Below are 19,218 nucleotides of genomic sequence, written 5' to 3'. Positions count from 1 at the left end.
CCCCCCCTACGGCTGCCCCCCGCCCCCTCTCCCTATTCCCTTACCCTGCCCTACCCCTCTATCCTCTCCCTCTTCCTTCCCTCCCCAACCGGGCTCCCCCCTGCCCCCTCTCCCTGCTCCGCTTCCCCCCCGCCAGTCGCTCCCCACCTGCCCTCAGTCCTGCTCCTTTCTCCACCCTGTCTTCCCCTCAGCCCCGTCCCCTGCTGCCCTGCACATCCCGACCTCTCCCCACCTTTCCACACCTCCTCCTGCGCTCCCCTATTCTTGTTCTCCATTCCCCGCTCTCCTCCTTCCCTCGCAGCCGCGGGGCTCGGGGTGCCGGGCATTAATAAAGCCCTGAGGGCCGGAGCCCGGCGCCCCCGCCCTCGCTGGGGTCCCCACACGGGGCCGGAGCCGCTCTGCGGGTCCCCCCATTGCAGTGCAACACAGCGCCCCGCACCGCCGGGGCTCCGGCTGTCCCAGCACCACACTGGGGGGGTCCGAGTTACAGGGGCCCCCTCGTTAGGAGGGGGTCCCAGGGGGGAGGGGGGGGTTAGGAGGGGCCCCCTCCGCAGGAAGGTGTCCCCTCCGCAGGAAGGTGTCCCTGGTGGGGGGGTAACTCCCCCTCCAGGCTCCGCCCCTCTCCCGGATCCTCTCCGCCGGACGGGGTCCTGGCCCTGCCCCCTCCCGGGGACCCCTCCTCCGGACCGGGGCCCGAAGGGGAGGGGCCTGGACTATGAGGGACGGTCGTGTGTCTGGCAATTTTTTTTTTTTTTTTATTATGTCTGTCTGTTTACGCTGCAGAGTGACGCGCCCCCCCTCTGCTCCTCCGTCCGGAGGAGAGGATCCGGGGAGAAGGGCGGGGCCTGGAGAGGGAGTTACCCCCCCAGGCCCCACCCCCCCGGGACCGGACCCCTCCCCCAGGGATTCCCCCTCCCCCCCCCCCCCCAACCCCTGGGCCGCCTCTGGAGGAGGGGGACCCCCACCCCAGAACCCCACAGTGTGATGCTGGGACAGCCGGAGCCCCGGCGGTGCGGGGCGCTGTGTTGCACTGCAATGGGGGGACCCCAGCGAGGGCGGGGGCGCCGGGCTCCGGCCCTCAGGGCTTTATTAATGCCCGGCACCCCGAGCCCCGCGGCTGCGAGGGAAGGAGGAGAGCGGGAAATGGGGAGACAGGAGAGATGGGGGTGGTGAGGACGGGAAGGGAGAGGGGTCGGAGTGAGGAGGGAAGCGGGAGAGGAAGGGAAAGGCCGAGGGGAAGAAGAGGGACGGTGGAGAGAGGAGGAATAGAAGGAGAAGCGAAGGGACAGGACAGGAAGGAGTGAGGGGGATCAGGTTTGAGAGGAAAGGAGCGTTTCAGGGCGAGGAAGAAAGGGAATACGCAGAGAAGGAAGGACGAATAGAGAGAGGGAGAGAAGGGGAGGCCAAAACCTCCGCGCCTCACCTGCGGAGCCCGCACAGAGGGCTCCTGTCCGCACCGTGCTCTGAGTGAGCAAATGGCGATTTCCGAGGTCTATATCGCCTCGGCTCCGCCCCGCGCAGCCGCCCTGGGGCCCCGCACACCTGAGCTCTGCCCGCCCCGCACACCTGAGCTCTGGCCCCGCCCCTGGCCCCGCCCTCTGTTCTTTCAGGCCACGCCCCCCTCACCACGCGGGGGCGCCGCGCTCGCACCGCGCTCCGTGTCCGCCAGAGGGCGCCCTGCGAGGTCCCGGCCTCACACGGCGGCTCCGCGCCCGCACCGGGGAACGGCCGCGATCCCGCACCCGGCAGCGCCCCGTGCCCGCGGCCGTCACGGGCCCGAAACCGATCCCCGGCCCGGTGCCACCTCCATCCTCCCGACGGGGGAGAGGCGGCACCGCCCGGCACACTCCAGCGGCGCTCTGCCCCCCACCCCGGCCACGGTGGCGGCGGCCCCGCCGCGGCGCCCCCTGCCCGCGCTCCGTGGCCCCGCCCCCCTGCCCCCGCCGGTCCCGGGGCCTTCGCTCGGGAGCCTCGCTCTGTGCCGTGCGAGCCCTGCCCGACGGCTGCTCCCGCCGGGGACCGCTCGGAGCCCGGGGCGCTGCGGCGGGGCCGTGACCGTGGCCCGGGGTGCGGGGGCCGAGCGCTGCCTGGGTCTGCCGGGGGTCCCGGGCGGTGCCGCCTCTCCCCCGTCGGCATCGGGACCGGGATCGGTATGGGGCGGGAGGAGCCTGGCTCTCCTGAGCCCGCAGAGCCCCGTCCCGGTGTCACCCTCCGTGTCCCGGCGCCGCGGGCGAGAGAGGCGGGCAGGGAGCGGGAACCGCCGGCACCGCGTTCCCGGCCCGCTCCGTCGGGCCCAGGGTCGCCGTGCCCGCACCGGGGTCCCCGAGCACCGGCCGGGACCCGCCCAGGCCCGGGGACACCGCGGCTCCCGTCCCGGCTCCTCCCCGCCCGCCCGGGAACGGCCCCGGGGCCTCCGGCACGCGAGAGCGCGGCGGGGGCTGGGCCCGAGCCCCGAACGCCGGCCCCACGGGCCCCGCAACGCCGCGCTCCCGGCTCGTCATCCGCCACCCATCGGCACCGGGGAGAGGCCCCGCGAGTGTCCCGGCTCCGGGAACAGCCTCGGCCGGAGCTCGGGCTCCGCTGCGGAGCCCCACGAGGGAGCGCCTGAGCGCTGCTCTCAGCCCCGAAGCCGCTCCCGTGAGGCCGGGCCCGGGCCCGGACAGCGCCGGGCCGGGGCTCCGCGTTCCGAGCACTCGCACGCAGGATTTGGGCTCTGTCCCCGGGGCCCAAAATGCAGCACTTGGCCTCTGTGCTCAGGCCTGGGCGAGCCTCGTTTTGCACTCCCCAAACACAGGGCTCGAGTCCCCGCTTCACAGCCTGGGCCTGGCCAGATGGGACTGGGCTCAAGTCCCAGCAGCGGAGACTTTGTCCCTGAGCCCTCCTCACCTTCACCACCACAAAAAAAGAACAACCCACAGGACTTAAGACTCCGATTCTGAGACCAGAAAAATGCCCAACTTATTAGTCTCAGTTCACAGAGTCGTGGAATTGACTGCAGACATCCCCACAGATGGTGACAGGGAATGGACCTCTCACATTTGATTCTGTTGTGAGAACTGCTTCAGACTAGCAAAAAACCATATGGGATAAGAAGGTAGGAAGGCTCTCCTGAAAGGATGCCATAAAATGCAGCCTATCCGCAATACCGTGTTACCCCAGCAGTGTGATATCCCATTATCCCCACCCCGGGTTTGTTGTGCCGCCTCCGACTCACGGAGCGATGCCGCTCGTGGCTCCCGGCGCTCCCGCGGCGCAGGAGCACCCCCGGATCCGCTCGGCCCGGGGGAACCGGAGGGGTGCCCGGTGCCCAGGCTGGAGCGGCAGCAGCGGGTGACGATCCGGGCGCTCCTGCCCGGGCCCTGAGTTCAGGCTGCGGGAGCTCCCACCTGCAGCTCCCCAAGGATAGCCGCGCTCCCGTGCCATGGCAGCTGCCCTGCCTCTCTCAGGGACAGCGTGAGCTTTGGGAGAGGAACCGGAGCTCCAGTGGGCGGGGCTCGGCAGCAGCCGGCACGGAGCCCCCTGCACTGAGCGGGAGCAGAGGGACGTGCCCGAGCCCGGGACTCGCGTCCCGCACGGGCACTCGGGGTCTCTGCTCGGGCTCCGCCAGGTGGAGGAGGCGGATGGGAGTGCCCGGGAGGAGCCGGCACTGCCAGGCGACAGGGCTGGGCCTGAGGGGAGAATTTGCTCTGTGTTCCTTGAGCGGGATTAAGGGATGGCCAGAAGCTTTAATATCCATTTTACAGACTATCACACACCGACCGATACCAACGTGCATGATGCAGAACAGCCACAATGTCTGCAGGCTTCAAAACAAAGATAAACAACGCTGTTCTCCTTTCCTTCTTTATGCAATTGCACGTAGGTAAGATTAATAACACCTGACGCCATTTTCTTTTTAAAACTCTGGCCAATACCATGCCACTGACTAGATTTCAAAAGCAGAAAGATGACGGACATAAATTTAACCTGATGCCAGATCTTTGCGTATTTAGCTTTCCATTACAGAAATCCCTGGATGGATCCACGTGCTCCTCTGCTCCTATTATCTCAGACTTTGTCTCACTCTAATCTCATCAGGGTGCCCTAAATCCAACCTGTTCTGCTTCTCAGACCAAAGCCTGCTGCCATCTCTGCTCGTGACGTTTGCATGGCACACATTGTTACCACACTGATCATGGCAAAGCCAATTGCCTCTCCTTCTTTCTGCAATAAACAGTTCAACTTCTGGGGAGTTGCCGCTGTGAGACTCATGAGCAGCTCTCAGCATGATCCGAACGTGGAGCTGCTCTTTTTCAAGTCTCCCCCTGTAGAAAATACACATTGTTGTAAAATATCGCCAAAGCAGGAATTGCTGCTGAAGCTCTCTGAGCGCACAAGGGAAGAGCCATTCACGGGGCTAAAAGGGTCTCATTCCCACTTTTCACTTCTCTTGGATCAACCTATGTGTTAATTTCGATCTTCCTGATAAGTCTTGATCTTTTGTAGTGGAATCAAAGCAAAGCAGAGGTGAGCAAAACCCCACCTGTTGACATGATCCTTCCAACTGCTTTTATTTGTGCTGTTCCAGGCAAATTAAAGAGTCTTTTTATCTCCACGGTTTCTGTTGTCTTTCGCTTGCTCAGACTTTTGCTCCCTGCCCTTTGCCACTCTTGGCACGTTCACCTTTCCAGGATTCCCATCCTCTGCCCTGCCCGGGCTGCCTCTGGCTCAGCTCCCTCGGCAGCCGCTGCTTTCACCGGAGCTCTTTGCCTTCAGCTCGTGTCCCTTTCCATCGGCCGCGCCTCCCAGCTGCTCCAGCCCGGAATTCCCGCCGTGAACAAGCAGGGATTCCCTCCCCTGGCCCAGGGAAGCCTCACCCCTGCACACATTGCCAAGGGTCAGGGGGCTGCTCCGACCTTTGGTGTCCCAGAGCTGCCGGCTCACTCCCAGGGCAGAGGCGGGAGCCTGTCCTAAGGGCCGGGACTGCCGCACGCGGTGACCGCAGAGTCCCCCACGGAGATCGGATCCCGCCGGCAGGAGCAGGTGCAGCCAAGGCAGCAGCCCATTCCTGCCCACTGAGAGATTGCCAGCGCTTCAGCCTGGTGAGGCTGGCACACAAATCCCTGCTCTGGGGCACAGCAGCGACTGCAGCACATTCAGGAGAAGGCAAATGCAGTGATCGTGGCTCAGTTCTGAGGCTGTGATCGAGATTCATTCTCAGTAATTTCAAACAATGATTTCACCCCGCTGCTTAGTTCTTTCTACAGCTGGGACTCCAATAAGAGGAGAAAGGAGGCAGTTTACTGGAGCCCCTTTCCTGCCAAACATTGAGGCTCTTTCAGGTCCTGAGAGAAAGCACAGCCAGGGAGAGCTGCCCCTGCTCTGCTGGGATTGCACCCTGCACTCCCAGGGAGAGGTGACTCTGTGAAAATTGGTGTCAGTACTTTTATGCCTCATAGTTTCCACTGAAATGATTTTGACCAGAGCTGAGACTGCTGAGCATCAGTGAGCAGCAAAGGAGACTTTCAGCAGTCGCCATGACCTGGCAGAAATTATTGCTGCTGATGGCCTGAGCCCTGGGCTGAGAGTTACAGTGGCAGCAGCAGTAACAGCCACCCCGGTATTCCCCAGAAATAGGAGAAACTGCCCCTTCCCTTTGTGGGGAGAATGGCTGTCGTGCATCTCCCAGTCACAGCCTCAGCACTCACTTGGCTTCTACGGACATTAATTCCTTAGACCTCCCTCACAAGGCATCCCCACTATTCCATTGTTTGCCTGCCGGGCAATGCTCCCCTCCTCATTTCAAAGGTGAGAGTGAGGAACTTTGCAATTGCCCCTCACTGAGCTCTTCTCACATCATCTCCCACTCCTTTCATTTCCTTACCAGCAAGGAGAAACATTAAAGGGGGGAAAAAGTGTGTTGTGGTCTATGCAAGGCCAGAAATTGGCCTGAAGAGACAGATTTTGGATTAACTCTGGCTATATAAAACCAAAGTCAATTAGGGTTTCCTCAAAAAGAAAAAGAAAAAAAAAAAAAAAGAAAGGAGGGGATTATTAAAACTGTTTATAGAGTCAGATTCAGGTCTGTTCCTCAAGGTTTTGGCTTTTGGCACTTCTGTAAGCAACACGACAGACCGTGGGCAACTGTGACAGACTGCACAGAGGAGGACTCGGAGGAGGAATTCATTCCCTCATCCAAATCAACTAAATTGACTTGGACAAGGACAGGAATTCCCTCTGGAGTGTCAGTGCTGCCCAGGTACTGGCAGGGTGACTTGTACTGCCACCCCTGGTGCTCAGTGGGCACGGCTGAGGGGCTGCTGGGCCTCTCCAAGCTCGCTCCTTTGAAGGGGCACTCGGTGGCATTGCTGAGAGGATGCCCTTCCCTATTTCCCCTGTGTCTGTGTCCCGGAGCAGCCCCTGCTGCTCCCACAGGCCCCGCCTGTGGCTGTGACCAGCAGAGCAGAGCCCTCACTCCCCCTGCAGCTCCCGTGCCCTGCTGGGTGTCACATCCCAGGGCTGGGCGGGAGTGGCACGGGGCAATGACCAATGACCTGCTCGGTGTCCCTGCAGCTCCGGCACAGCTCTGCGCCAGGGGAGAGGAGCCCGGTCCCCGGTGGCTCTGACACTGCGGGCATTCACTGCCACAGGCCTGTGTGGGGTCACCTCACCAGCAGAGGGACTCCATGGAGCCCATCCAGCGCTTTCAGGGCCTCTGCCTGAGGGCTTTGGGCACCGGGGCACAGCTCTGACCGAACTCCCCCTGAACGCTCTGCTACAGGAGGGAATTCCAATGGATGCCTGGTTTGCTGGAGCGTTACCTATCAAGTGGCCCAGTGAGGTTTTTCTGTGTACCAGTTTTAGATTGAAACTTTGTAGAGCTAGATTAATGTTTTGTACAGGATGATGTGTCACATCACTCCTGAGCTGGGCTCACCTTTGAACAGCCTCAAGTGCACGGCGCTGCCGAGACCCAAAGCAATAATTTCTTTGGGGGCAGCCCAAAGCCCATTTAGAATTTCACCACTGGACCCAGTGACCATAAGGGTTTTTTTCCAACCTAAACGATTCTATGATTCCACATTCCCAAACTCAGAGGAATCCAGACAAACAGATCTCATGTAGAGAAAGTACCTTTCAGGGGTGTTTATGTAAATTACATTATTTTTCCCCCAACAGATGGACTATTTTCTGCTCAATATAAAAGGCATGTGCATTCCTATTCAAAAGCTGTAATTTACCTGACATCTTCTACCGTCCTAAACCAGAGCAGTAAGATGCAGCCACAAGAAGCATGGAAAACCAGCCAGCCTCACCACTGCCTCTGCCCAATCCAGGGACAAGTCCAGAACTGGCTCCTAAGAGAGATCTGGAGAGTTTAAGGCTAAAATCACCTGACTGTGAGGACTGGCCTGCTCTCTCCCAGGCTACAGCTCCCTTTTTATTGGGAATTTACTGGGCCATGGCAGAAAATTCTGTTTAGCAATATTGACTTCTTTTTCTCCCCTGCCCATGAATGCTTGATTTGTTTTTTGCATTCCTGAGATCTTCCTGCATCAGCAGCACTCTGTGGTGCCACCTTCAGAGGGTTAAGGGCCTCTCAGGTTTCAAACTGTCACATGGTAACTTCAGCTGCTGACCCAAGCCCTTGAACTGAGGGAACAGGGAACCATTGCTCCTGGAGATGGTGCTCATCACAAGTTATGGGCCATTTATTCTTCCTGTTCCTTATCCCAATCAACCTTGTTCTCATTCTTTGTATCTGTGCTAATTTTACTATGCCAAACACTCCAGCCAAACCTGCGGTGCCCCTGTGGACATAAACCGAGTTGGTTCAGGGTTTTTTCAAAATATTTTAAAATTCCTTTGTCTATTTTTCAGCTCCAGAAACACAGATTAGAACAACACAAAGTACCTTTTTTGGAGCTCTTTTGCCAGTGAGGTCCTGCAAAACCTGTTCTGTCTGGAGGGCACCTGTGCAGATTTAGTTATGCAGTCAGGTTCACCGACAGAGTAATCCCAAGTGACTGGGAAAACTTGGCACCTGCCTTGATGCCCCAATGTTTCTCAGCTATGACATCCATAAGTTCTGGTCTGCTTCAGCAAAGCTCAGGCTGAGCTTTTGACAGCCCCAGAAGTGCCTGTGCTGAACATCCCCAGTCCCCTTCCAAGAGCAGCTCTCAGGCTCAGCTGATGAAGAGCAGATTAACCCATCACGGATATTCTCACTTGTCACACGGGGCTGGCAAGGAGCAGCTCTGGCCTTTAAGGCAGGAATGTGTCAGGTGCTGTCAAAATGAATCAGAAACTCAACCCAGCTGTGAGACAGCGTTTCCAAGACTGTAGAGAGATCACTCCTCATGCCCCCCAGAAGACCCCGTTGGCCAGGAACAGCAGTGGTGAACACTAAGAAATCCCTGCTTTACTCAAATATATCTTGGTGAACTTTACTGCGCTTGCAAGGAGGGGTGACAATAAACAATGAGTGGTGCAGACAAAGCTCTGTCCCCTGTCAAAGGGACCTGACCTTGTGCAGCTCTGTCACCTCAGCCCTGGAAGATCCCAGCCTTGGCACTGAGGATTGCTGTGTGCCCTGGGGAGTCTGTAAGGTGAGTTACAGGAACTGACAGGGAAAAGCTCTCCTTGCTCAGCTATCACCGAGTTCCACACACCCTCAGGTTTCTGTGGACAGAATCTGCTTCTCCTGGAATGGAAAGATTGAGCCTCTCCTTTTACACAGGAAGCAGCACTCGCTGTTACCCCATTACGTGCTGCTTGGGAAGGGCTTAGGTTTGAAAATTCCCCTGCAGAGTATTTCTAGAAAAGAATCTATGAGGGCTGAAATACCAGTGGTGAGGTTTTATCTCATATCATCACCCACCATGATCAAATGGAATGGTGAAAGTCCTGGCTTTGTCTATCTGACAAACTGCACCCATCTTCCAAATTTGCTGAATTATCATTTACTGTTTGCTTCTTTGGGTGACCAAACATTTTATTGCTAAAGCTCACACAGCACTGGTTCAGAACCCCCGAGAAACTCAATGTCAAATCTGAAAACATCTGAGTAGGTGTCCCACAGGTGTCCCACAGACACCAACCACACACCTCCTCATCCAACCAAACCCGCCCCCAAGACAATCCTCTGCCCAGGAATCAAATAGGAGCCCCAGTCCTGGAGAGGGTCAGCCCTCAGCCCAGGGCTAGCTGTGAATTCCTGCAAGGGAACACAAAACCACAGGGACTGATTTTCACCTACACCCAAATCCACAGCTCTTGGGAAGGCCTGAGCTACTGACAAATCATTTCAACTTCTGGCACTGATTGTGGTTCTTAGTGAACACTGAATCCCAAATGTGCACAACCACCCCATTCCTCTGCCTGCTGGGCCTGCTCTGAGCCTGGGCCAGAAGATGCAGGATGGAGTTTTCTGAGCGGAAAGGCCAGAGGGTGTCCCCGCATCCTCAGTGTGTCACAGTGGTGAGATGGAGATCACCACTGCAGTGCTGTGGCACTTACACAGAGCCAGGGCACCTCTGCCTGCCCAGACTGCTTCGGGCACAGCACCACTCCCACCCCTGCGTGCTCAAACCCCGGCACCAGAGCTCAGAACAGCTGGAAGAGCAGCCTGCCCATTCCTGCCTACCTGGGTTTCCACAGGAACCGCTGCAACAGCAGGGTCCTAGGCCCATGCTGTTTGAATCTTTGCTCTCTGCAGCTTTTTCAAAAATAAATTAGAACACAGATTATTCTCCTTCCAAACCTGCAGCTACAAAATATTTCTTCTGTAGGAAGCAGAGGCACCAAACCAAAACACCGACCCAGCAGCCGCTGGAGTTAAGGGCAAAGTTGTGACGACAGAAGGAAAGCGAGCACCAAGATTTTTAAAAGACAAACGTGTCAAAGCTCCATCCTTTACACATCTGCCCTCGCTGATGCCACGTTATGGAACACAGCCCCGCTCCCAGAGGTGCAGGAAGGATCCGCGGCAGCGCCGCTGAACCCGGGCTCCCAGCTGGAGCTCCTGGCTGCCGCAGGGCTGGGATGTGCAGTGCTTCCCTTGGCAGAGGGCAGAGAGCAGAGAGCGCCCCCGGCCCGGCCCTGCCCGGGGCACAGCTGGCACCGCTGCTCGGCTCCTCCTGCCCTGCCTGGGGGCACAGCTGGCACCGCTGCTCGGCTCCTCCTGCCCGGGGCTCCCTCATCCCCCGTCCCCCAGCTCGGTGCCACCGGGGCCTGCCCAGAGCAAAGCCCATCACTGACCATGCCCAGGCACAAACCAAAGCCCATCGGTGTCACCGTGCCCGGGCACAAACCAAAGCCCATCACTGACTGTGCCCGGGCACAAACCAAAGCCCATCGGTGTCACCGTGCCCAGGCACAAACCAAAGCCCATCACTGACTGTGCCCGGGCACAAACCAAAGCCCATCAGTGTCACCGTGCCCGGGCACAAACCAAAGCCCATCACTGACTGTGCCCGGGCACAAACCAAAGCCCATCGGTGTCACCGTGCCCGGGCACAAACCAAAGCCCATCACTGACTGTGCCCGGGCACAAACCAAAGCCCATCAGTGTCACCGTGCCCAGGCACAAACCAAAGCCCATCACTGACTGTGCCCGGGCACAAACCAAAGCCCATCACTGACTGTGCCCGGGCACAAACCAAAGCCCATCGGTGTCACTGTGCCCAGGCACAAACCAAAGCCTGAGTGCTCTGGTTCCTCTCCCCTGTGCCGGAGCCCGTTCTGCTCCTGGGTACAACACGAGGCCCAAAGCCATCGCAGCCCTCTCTGTTCACCTCTTCATTACTCAGTCAAAAAAAGAACATCCATGACTGCAGTTTTCAAACAAGTTTCTTTCTTCAAATTATTTCTTCAGATTTGGCTCAAACTCCCTCAATGCAATAAATAAATTTAATTGGTTCACTAACTGAGGATTTAGCTGTACTTTTCCTATTAAATCCAAGCAGTTTCAGTAAAACATGTCCATAGCCATTTTTCTTTTCTATCCTTTGCATCATGACTTGCCTCTTCACTTTATTATAATCAATTTTATATTTCAGATTTCAAGCTGAAGAAAAATTCCTCTCTCTGAAGAAGATTTTCCCATCATGTGAGCCATATATATTTTTAATCAGGATATCAAACCCAGCCTGATGGCACAAACACCTTGAGACACCTTCTGGACATGAATGTCTCTTTAGAAATATTAAAGCTCCAAAGGTTTTGAATTGTTTGCAGGTTATCTGAACTGAAAGAATAAGACATGTTGCAATAGGACAAAGTGATGACTCAGGTCTCTAGGACACAATCAATTTTAGAGGATTTCTCCAGCAGCCCTCGTCCATAGGGGTTTGCACTCCTGTTTACCCATTTAACATAGAAAATATGTACATTTTAAAAAGGGTTACCGAAATATAACACCCTTTCTTTAATCCATTAACAAAAGCTAAATGAGATACTTGGGAAAATCCTAATGCAAAGAAACATTTTGAGGGTAGCATTTTACTATTGAATAAGCCCTTATTATCTTAGCCAGATTACTGGGGTGGAATCTGGCCTTTAGCTTACATTTTGAACACTAATATTGTGAAATGGGACGAGAGGACCTTTAGTTCCAGATGCCTGTGCTGGTTTCTGTTGACCCTATATTGACACCAAATAAACACGGTGCTGGGGGTACATATAAATTGCTGCAGTATAAAGAGAACTTCAGTTGTTTCTTCAGAAAGAGTCCCCTACAACACCACAAAATTTCTTCCCAAGCCAAGGGAAGTTTAGCTCCCCTCTATTAATTTTACTGTGTGCGTGTTAGGTGGAAATACAGCACTGTGAAAAGGCTCATTTTAGCAGGGATAACAGCTCACACAAGTTATTCTGAGGACAGGGCTGGAGTGAATCCCATTCCCATGTGTGTGTGCTGGCTGGCAGCAATCAATGCTTCCTCTTAGCAAGGCCACTCTGGGGGATGGAGGAATCAGAGCTGTGACAAACCCAGGAAAGTCTGCCCGACAGCTCCTGCAGGCAAACCGCCCTGCTGGGCACTGGGAGCACGCTGGGACGTCGGGCCCTGCTGCTGGGAGCAGCCATTCCACAGGGGCTCCTTGAAGGGAAGAAAAGCAAAGCCTGGCGTTCCAAGAGGAACAAACCCCACTGGCTGGTGCCCCATCCCATTCAGATTTCTCTCTGGGGCCCAGTTCAGCACTGCTGATGCCAGTGCTGCTGCAGGTATTCCCTGCAGTGTCCCCTCGGTGTGCAGGTGGAATGTGTGCAGCTGAGGCTGCCCAAGCAGCGCTGGTGTTTGAGGGGCCCCTTTTAAAACAGCCCCACCTCACTGGGCCCAGCCTGCCCTGCTGAACAATAATCCTGCCCAGAGTGTGAATATTCCTGCAGGCCCAAGCCACAGCACGTGGCCATTGCATCTGCAGCCTCCTAGAGCCCCTGGGAGCAGGGCAGAATGCCTGCTCCTGCCTGGGAATGCTCTCTCCTGGAAGGGAAAAGCAGCATTTCCCTGCCCATCACGGACATGGCAGCCCCGCCCCTCTGCCCGCCAGCCCTGTGAGATGCAAAGCTGTGTTTCGTGTCAGGTACAAACAGGCGATGTGTGTAGTTGTGAATGCGAAATGTGTGGAGCCCGACAATGGGAGAGCTGTGAATTCTAATAATAACTGAGGAGAATAAAGCATGGAAAAAGGCCTTTGAACCTATCTTTTGTTTGCAATTAACCCTAGTTGATTTAGGAGCATTGGAATTAAGGTGTTAAAGATGTTGCTTTTTGCTTGCATTTAATCCATAAAAAGCTCTGCAATGATAATCTTTTGAAGTATAATTTTAGAATATTACTTGTATCCTTGAAACTATAACTTTGGAATATATATAAAGGAAATATGCTTATCTCACGCCTTATTGAAGCAGAGAAAAACAGCTTGAGAAAGGAAGATGAACATCACCTCAAGGATTTATGGTTTTGACCAAAGGGAAGCTAGACATTACTGTTATGAGATTTACAGTCTCTGCAATTAAAAGGTGGACACACATCTGGGGAGCTGGACCCCACCAGATGGGATCAGTCTTTCTTCTTTCGGAAACTGGACCGTCACCACCTGGGGATACTCCTTTGAGATACATCCTGAGAAATTAAAGTCACAATAGTGTATGGAATTGTGATGTAATAATTTGGAATGAAAATTGCTGATGAGTAAAAGATTGGAAATAGAAACTGCTGAAAAAAACTGATGAGTACCCCTATAAATACCTGTAACCCTCAATTATCAGTGTGCAGTTGGAGGGAAAACTTCCCCCACTGTACGCAGCGCTGTATCGCTCATACTTTACCATATTAATTAATAAATTGATTGCTGCTTGAATATTGGCCTAGTCAAGCTTCTTATTCATAACAGCCCTGACCCTGGCGCTGCTGCGGCTGCTGTGGGAGGGAGCAGAGGAGAGGATGGAAGGTGCTGCTCCAGGGTGGTGCCCACAGCTCCCAAACTGCCTCTGGCCCCTCTCAGGAGCAGTTCTGGGATCTGAACTCAGTGCCTGATGCAGCCCTGTCCAACTTCCCAGGACTGCAGCCCATGGAGCAAACGGAGGGAAATCACTGCAGTGATTGCCGGGCTGGTACCAGCAGAAAGGAAAGAAGTGAATGGAATTGAAAAATTACACATTTAACCAGCAGCTGGATGGCAATAACTGCGTTAGGCCAACACCAAATTCTGTCTGGGGCCATTAATTGCGTGAGTCAAGCTGCTGATCTGAGTGGAAGGGAGCAGTTTGCAAACCACAGACAGCACAGAAAGGATCCCTCCCACCAGCAGCCTGTTACCAGCTCCTCAGGATTTACAAAAAAAAAACAAAAACAAAAAAAAGTCCTTTTCCCTGTTGCTAAATGCAGCTTGACAGCACTCAGTGGCCCTGTTAGCCCAGCTCAGCCTCTGAAAACATCCCTCAGTAACGCTGCAGACAAATCACAGCCAACAGAGGCAGCTTTGAACTCTGCAGCCTCTGTAACCCACAGCCACAGGGATGGGAAATGAATAAAATGAATAAATAGAGCTGGACCAGTGATGGTCTCTGGCCAGGTGCCAGAGAATGGCACCAGCAGTTACCAACAGGAATCAGAAACGAGGCTGAGGAAAACACCGGGCATCTTGTGCTCCTTGTGGTTTTGTGCTACAGAGATTGGCATTATTATTTTTCATTTACCACCATGCTGATGAGTGCCTCCAAACTGCACATGGAATTTCCACCAGATTTCCATGGCCCAGCGTTGCTCTCTATCCCATGCTCAAGGCTCCACTGGATCCACTGAGAGGCTGGGAAGGAAGAAGGAGGCCCTGGAGCTTCCTTCTGCTGAAGGAGCCTGGAGGCTCAGGAGGGCCTTTGGCCAGCGAGGGAAAAGGGCTCAGTGAGAAGAGCCCTGTGTGGGATGTGAAATAAACAAGGGCCAGGAGACTTCTTCTCCTGTTTAATGCCTTTATTAAAAGTGATCAGCTCAGGATTGGGTAGCTCGGCGGGGCTGCAGTCTCCCGTCATCTCTCCCAGGGCAACTCAGAGGAGGAGGATATGCACAGCTCTGTCCACCAGGGGCAGAGCTGGGGATTAGATCCTCTTGGGAGCCTTTAGGGCCTGCTGATCCCGTCAGATGGTACCCTTCCCATTCCGTCAGCTTGGTCTCACCGCCGGGGTCAATTCCCATGGTCAGGGCGAGAGGGTCCGAAGGTGTTCCGCGTCTCTGCAGGCTCAGCACTCGGCTCCTCACATCCAGACATCACTCCAGTCTCTCAACTCTTAGGTGGCTCGTTGTTTTTGGGGTTTCTCCGTGGGTTTGGAGTCGGGGGTTCCACAAAGCATTCTGGTCTTGGGAGTCACTTTGCATAACCCCCCCCACCCTCTCAGGTGTCTTCACTATTCTGGGAAAGGTACAACTTAGCCTTGGGAAGGTCCCCACCCGTTACAGTCTCAGGAGAAGGGCCATTAACTCGCCCCAGCCAGGGCTTTTACTAATACAAAAACAACCATTAACGACAACGACCCGTGATTACAATAACAAAGGCAGCAGCCCAGCAGTAGTGGTAACTTTTTCTCACAGAAAAAAATATTAACTGAATTTTTGTTCATAACAGGATGCACAGGCATGAAGGCACTGCTGCAGCTGGGGTCAGGCAAGGAAAGGCAGAGAGTGCTCCAGAAATCACAACGTTGTAACAAATGCACAAATTATCTCTTGGAGGTACAGAAAGAGGCAGACCTTAAACACATCCTGGTTTAACCCCAGCCAGCAAGGAAGGCTCACACAGCCCCTCCTTCATCCCCCTCAGCCGGGTGGGGGAAAGAATCAGAAAAGTGACAGTGAGTGTGCTGCTCAGCAATAACAAAGTCACTGAATCAGCAACACTGATTTCAGCACAGATCCAAACCACAGCCCTGTGCCAGCTGCTGTGCAGAAAGGGAACTCTTTCCCAGCCAAAACCAGCACACCTATCAAAAGCATCTGCACTCAGAATTGTGGATTTGCTGTGTCCAGACCAAGTATTTTGATTTTATGTTGACTTACAGAAAAATAGGGCCCAAAAAATCTTGGCTTCACAAATTCCTTTCCCTCACCTCCCTACAAAGGGAAATGCATTAGATGTGAATTTAGCTATAAATATTTCAGTTGTTAAGATTTTAGTTCCTACTGCAGCTCTTGCTGTAATGCTAACTTTAGCATAACCCTTCAGCTTCAATAGATTTTTAAAACACAGGAAGTCTTCTTAACACAAGGTTTACTACAAGGAGTGACTTTTGCATTATCTGTACACTTTTCAAATTCTCGTCAAAATTCAAACTGCCTGATGAAATATGTGTTCCTGCCCCTGAAATGTCCACATGGAGTGGTGAGGGGGAAATCAGTTACTACACCACACTTAGTGCCACATACATGAAACACACTGGAATCGTGACATACAAAGAACAAGAAAAAAATGTGGGCAACTCCTACAAGTTACTGCAAGCATCAGAAATCTTGCTATATTTTCATAATCTCTTGATGAAGGATGTGCACACATCCCAGCAGAGTTTTCCATTCCCAGGTGAACAAGGACCAGCTGTCTCAATACCTCTCCCAGCTTCTTCTGTGCCTTCAAACCAGGAGCACAGTGACAAAAATGTCACATATCTGACAAATCCACAGGGTGATGCAGGGTGCTGTTAATGCTTCTGTGTATTCAGCTCACAGGCCATAAAGCACACCCTGGCTGTGCCTCACAGTTTCTCTCCAAAAACCAGTCAGCCCTTCCTCATAAACAAAACAAACCAAAATCTGAAACAATCTTTGTCTTTCTCACAAATCCCTCAATTTCTCACTTTTAGCCACGATTTCTCCTCCTCATTTTCCAGCTTATGTAGCTTGGATTCAAACCCTCTTCCAGAAAACATGAAAAAATGAGTAACAGCTATTTCAGAATAAACATTGACTGTCACATCTCTTCAAAGCCTTTTCTGAGTTTCTGCCCCATCCTGCACCCTGCCACCAACACCTGCAGAATTCCTTGCAGACTTTCCAAGCCGTGATCCTTTTCTAGCCTCTCTAGCCCGTATCCCATTCAGCTGCTGTGGTCCCACCACCCAAGGGCAATGACAGCGTCTCTGGTGACACCGCAGACACATCCTGCCTTTTCTGTATGCATGGCCCAGCTGCAGAGGAATAATTCGCAAGGAGGAGAATGTTCTCTCCGTAAATGCCAAAGATGCACCGGCCCGGGCTGCTTTTCCCTTTGCCAGGGCAGCCCTCGCACAGAAGATGTTGGTGCGGCTGTTGGTGCCGCTGAGGGCCCGCCCTGCACAGCCCCAGCCCCGGGGTGCGGGCTCAGCCCTGCCCGCAGCGCCAGGCTGAAGAAACGCCTTCCCGCCGCTCCTGGACGGGCGCCAGCGGCACCCACGGCCGTGCCCAGCCGTGCCTCCTCCGTGCCGCTCCTCAAATGCCACAGCTTCGTTTACAGGGGAAAACCCACCAGCCCCATCCCCCAGAATGTTACACCAGACATCTTTCAATCACACCAAATCATGTGCACCCTCCTCTGAGGCGTTCATGGCTATTGCTGTTGAAGGTACTTTCTAACTTTCCAGCTTTTATGTCCGCAGGAACTTCTGTGGGAAGGAGGAGCTGCTCTCCCTTTTTTAGCCCATCTCTGAGCACGAGGCCTTCTCGCCTTCTCAGCCCCTGGCAGAGCCTGGCAATGTCCCTGCTGTGCCCCCTCGGCAGAGCTGCCATTTGGCAACAGAACAGAACCAGCTCAGGATTGCCTCCCAGCAAAATGCCATCCAGTGGCTTAAAGTTTGCAATAAGAAGATGCTGTCGCTCAGTTTTGTATCTAAAGTTTTCACTCGATGATGTATTTAAGAAGATGACATGAAGAAAGGCTGCAGTCAGAACAATCCCCATTTGTGTTTCAGAACTCCCAGGTTCTCCATCCCTTTCCGTCACTTCAGTAAATGCCGCTCCTCACCGCCTGTCAAGCACTTGGCATTTCTTGAAATCCAGGCAAATTATTAAGGAGCCTTAGCAAGGTCTGCAGGATGTACCTGTCAGTGTCTTTTCTCCTTTTAAATATCAGGAGCTGCTTTAATTCACTGCATTTCCCATGTAGGTGGCAATTTTTTTCTCAGCTACACCAGGCAAAATCCCAAACTTCCCCGAACTGCAGGGTAAATTGTGTGAAAAGTGCTCAGCACCACATGTAATAAAGTTTAGGATATGGGAAGGTGAGAGTGTGAGGCTTACTGAAAAAAATACAGATGCTGAGATTTGCTTCACTCACTGCAGTGTAACTGGAAACTTTCACATTCAGAAAAACTTATATCTGAATCTTCCAGTTAGCTTTCATGTCATTAAAAATAATTTGAAAAATGCAGTTTGATGCTCCAATAATTCCAAACGTATGGAAAGCCTGCCAGCTGGACAGACCCTCAGGATAAACTGCAAGCACTTGGGCAGTATCTTCCCTCATCATTTTGAGGGATTTTAGTTAAAGACACCTCTTAGAGCACAGGCTAAAGGAAGGACCCTTCCAGAAGCTGGATCCTCATGCCAGAGCCAGGCCTGGTTTCAGAGCTGCTGGCTGCACAGAGCTGTGGACACAGCAGTGGCTGTGCCAGCAGCGTTCCTGCAGCAAGGAACTGCCTTTGGTCCCTTCTGGAACAAAGCTCTCCTCAGTCACACATTTAAACCGTTTGAGGAAAGAAGGAACGAGACCTAAACACACCTGGAGAAAACCTTCAGAAGCTGCTGCTGCTGCCCTCACAGCTCACACAGAGGGGTACCACTGGGCATAAAGGAATGTCAGCACTTTTTGCTGCAGATCAGGAACTCCCTTCCCAGGGACATCTCACAGGTTCAGGGTGCTCCTACACCCAAGAAACACTTGGGATTTATTAAACATGCAAAAGTGCAGGAAGGCAAATGGATGAACACAAACTAATAAGGCCAAAAGAACCAAATTGGGTAAAAAACCCAATAGTTGCACTGTGGGTAAAAATAATGTTCCTCCAAAGGCAGCAGAATAAATTCTAAGGGATGATGCAGCAATACATCTTGCTCTGACAGGCATCCCCTGGCCCTGATAATGTGCACATAGGGTGAAAATACAGAATTCACAATCCTTACAAATTTATAAAACTAAAGCACTGATTGCACTGAAAAATCAAACTCTACCTGCATTATGTTATTAACTAATGTTCAATGCCCAACAGAATGTAGTTTTGGAACTGACAGATTGCTGGGTTCTTATCTCCCTTAATTTCTTTTCAATAAATTAAACCCCAGCAATCTGCACAGGCACCCTTACAGGTAGAGGGAAGGCATTTGTTTGAGAATGTTCCTAAATAATGGCACTGGGATGAATTGCCACTTCCCAAGATTAGAAGATTATTAGGTTGTGGGCTCTATTTTCTACTTCTTCACTTCTAAAGCTGTGATTCCAAGAAGAAAATCCTCATAGATGTTGCTGCTTTTAAAAGAAAGGTGATGTGTGGGGATACAGAAAATCATGGTTCTCTCTTTCCCAGGAGTATTTTGGCAGCCTGCAGGGAAGCCTTGGGAGAAGCAATGCCAGGCAGAAGATGCAGGACAGTCCTAAATCCAGACCAATGCACTGCATTTATGGCAAGGCAGGGGCTGGATTTAACACGAGGATGGTGCAGGGAGACAAGGAAGGAGAGAGGATGAACAGATGTGTGCCTCTGACATTCATTTCCAAAAAG

Source organism: Ammospiza nelsoni, chromosome 4, assembly GCF_027579445.1.
Source record: "Ammospiza nelsoni isolate bAmmNel1 chromosome 4, bAmmNel1.pri, whole genome shotgun sequence".
In the NCBI taxonomy this organism is placed as follows: domain Eukaryota; kingdom Metazoa; phylum Chordata; class Aves; order Passeriformes; family Passerellidae; genus Ammospiza; species Ammospiza nelsoni.
This window is presented reverse-complemented; position numbering follows the sequence as displayed.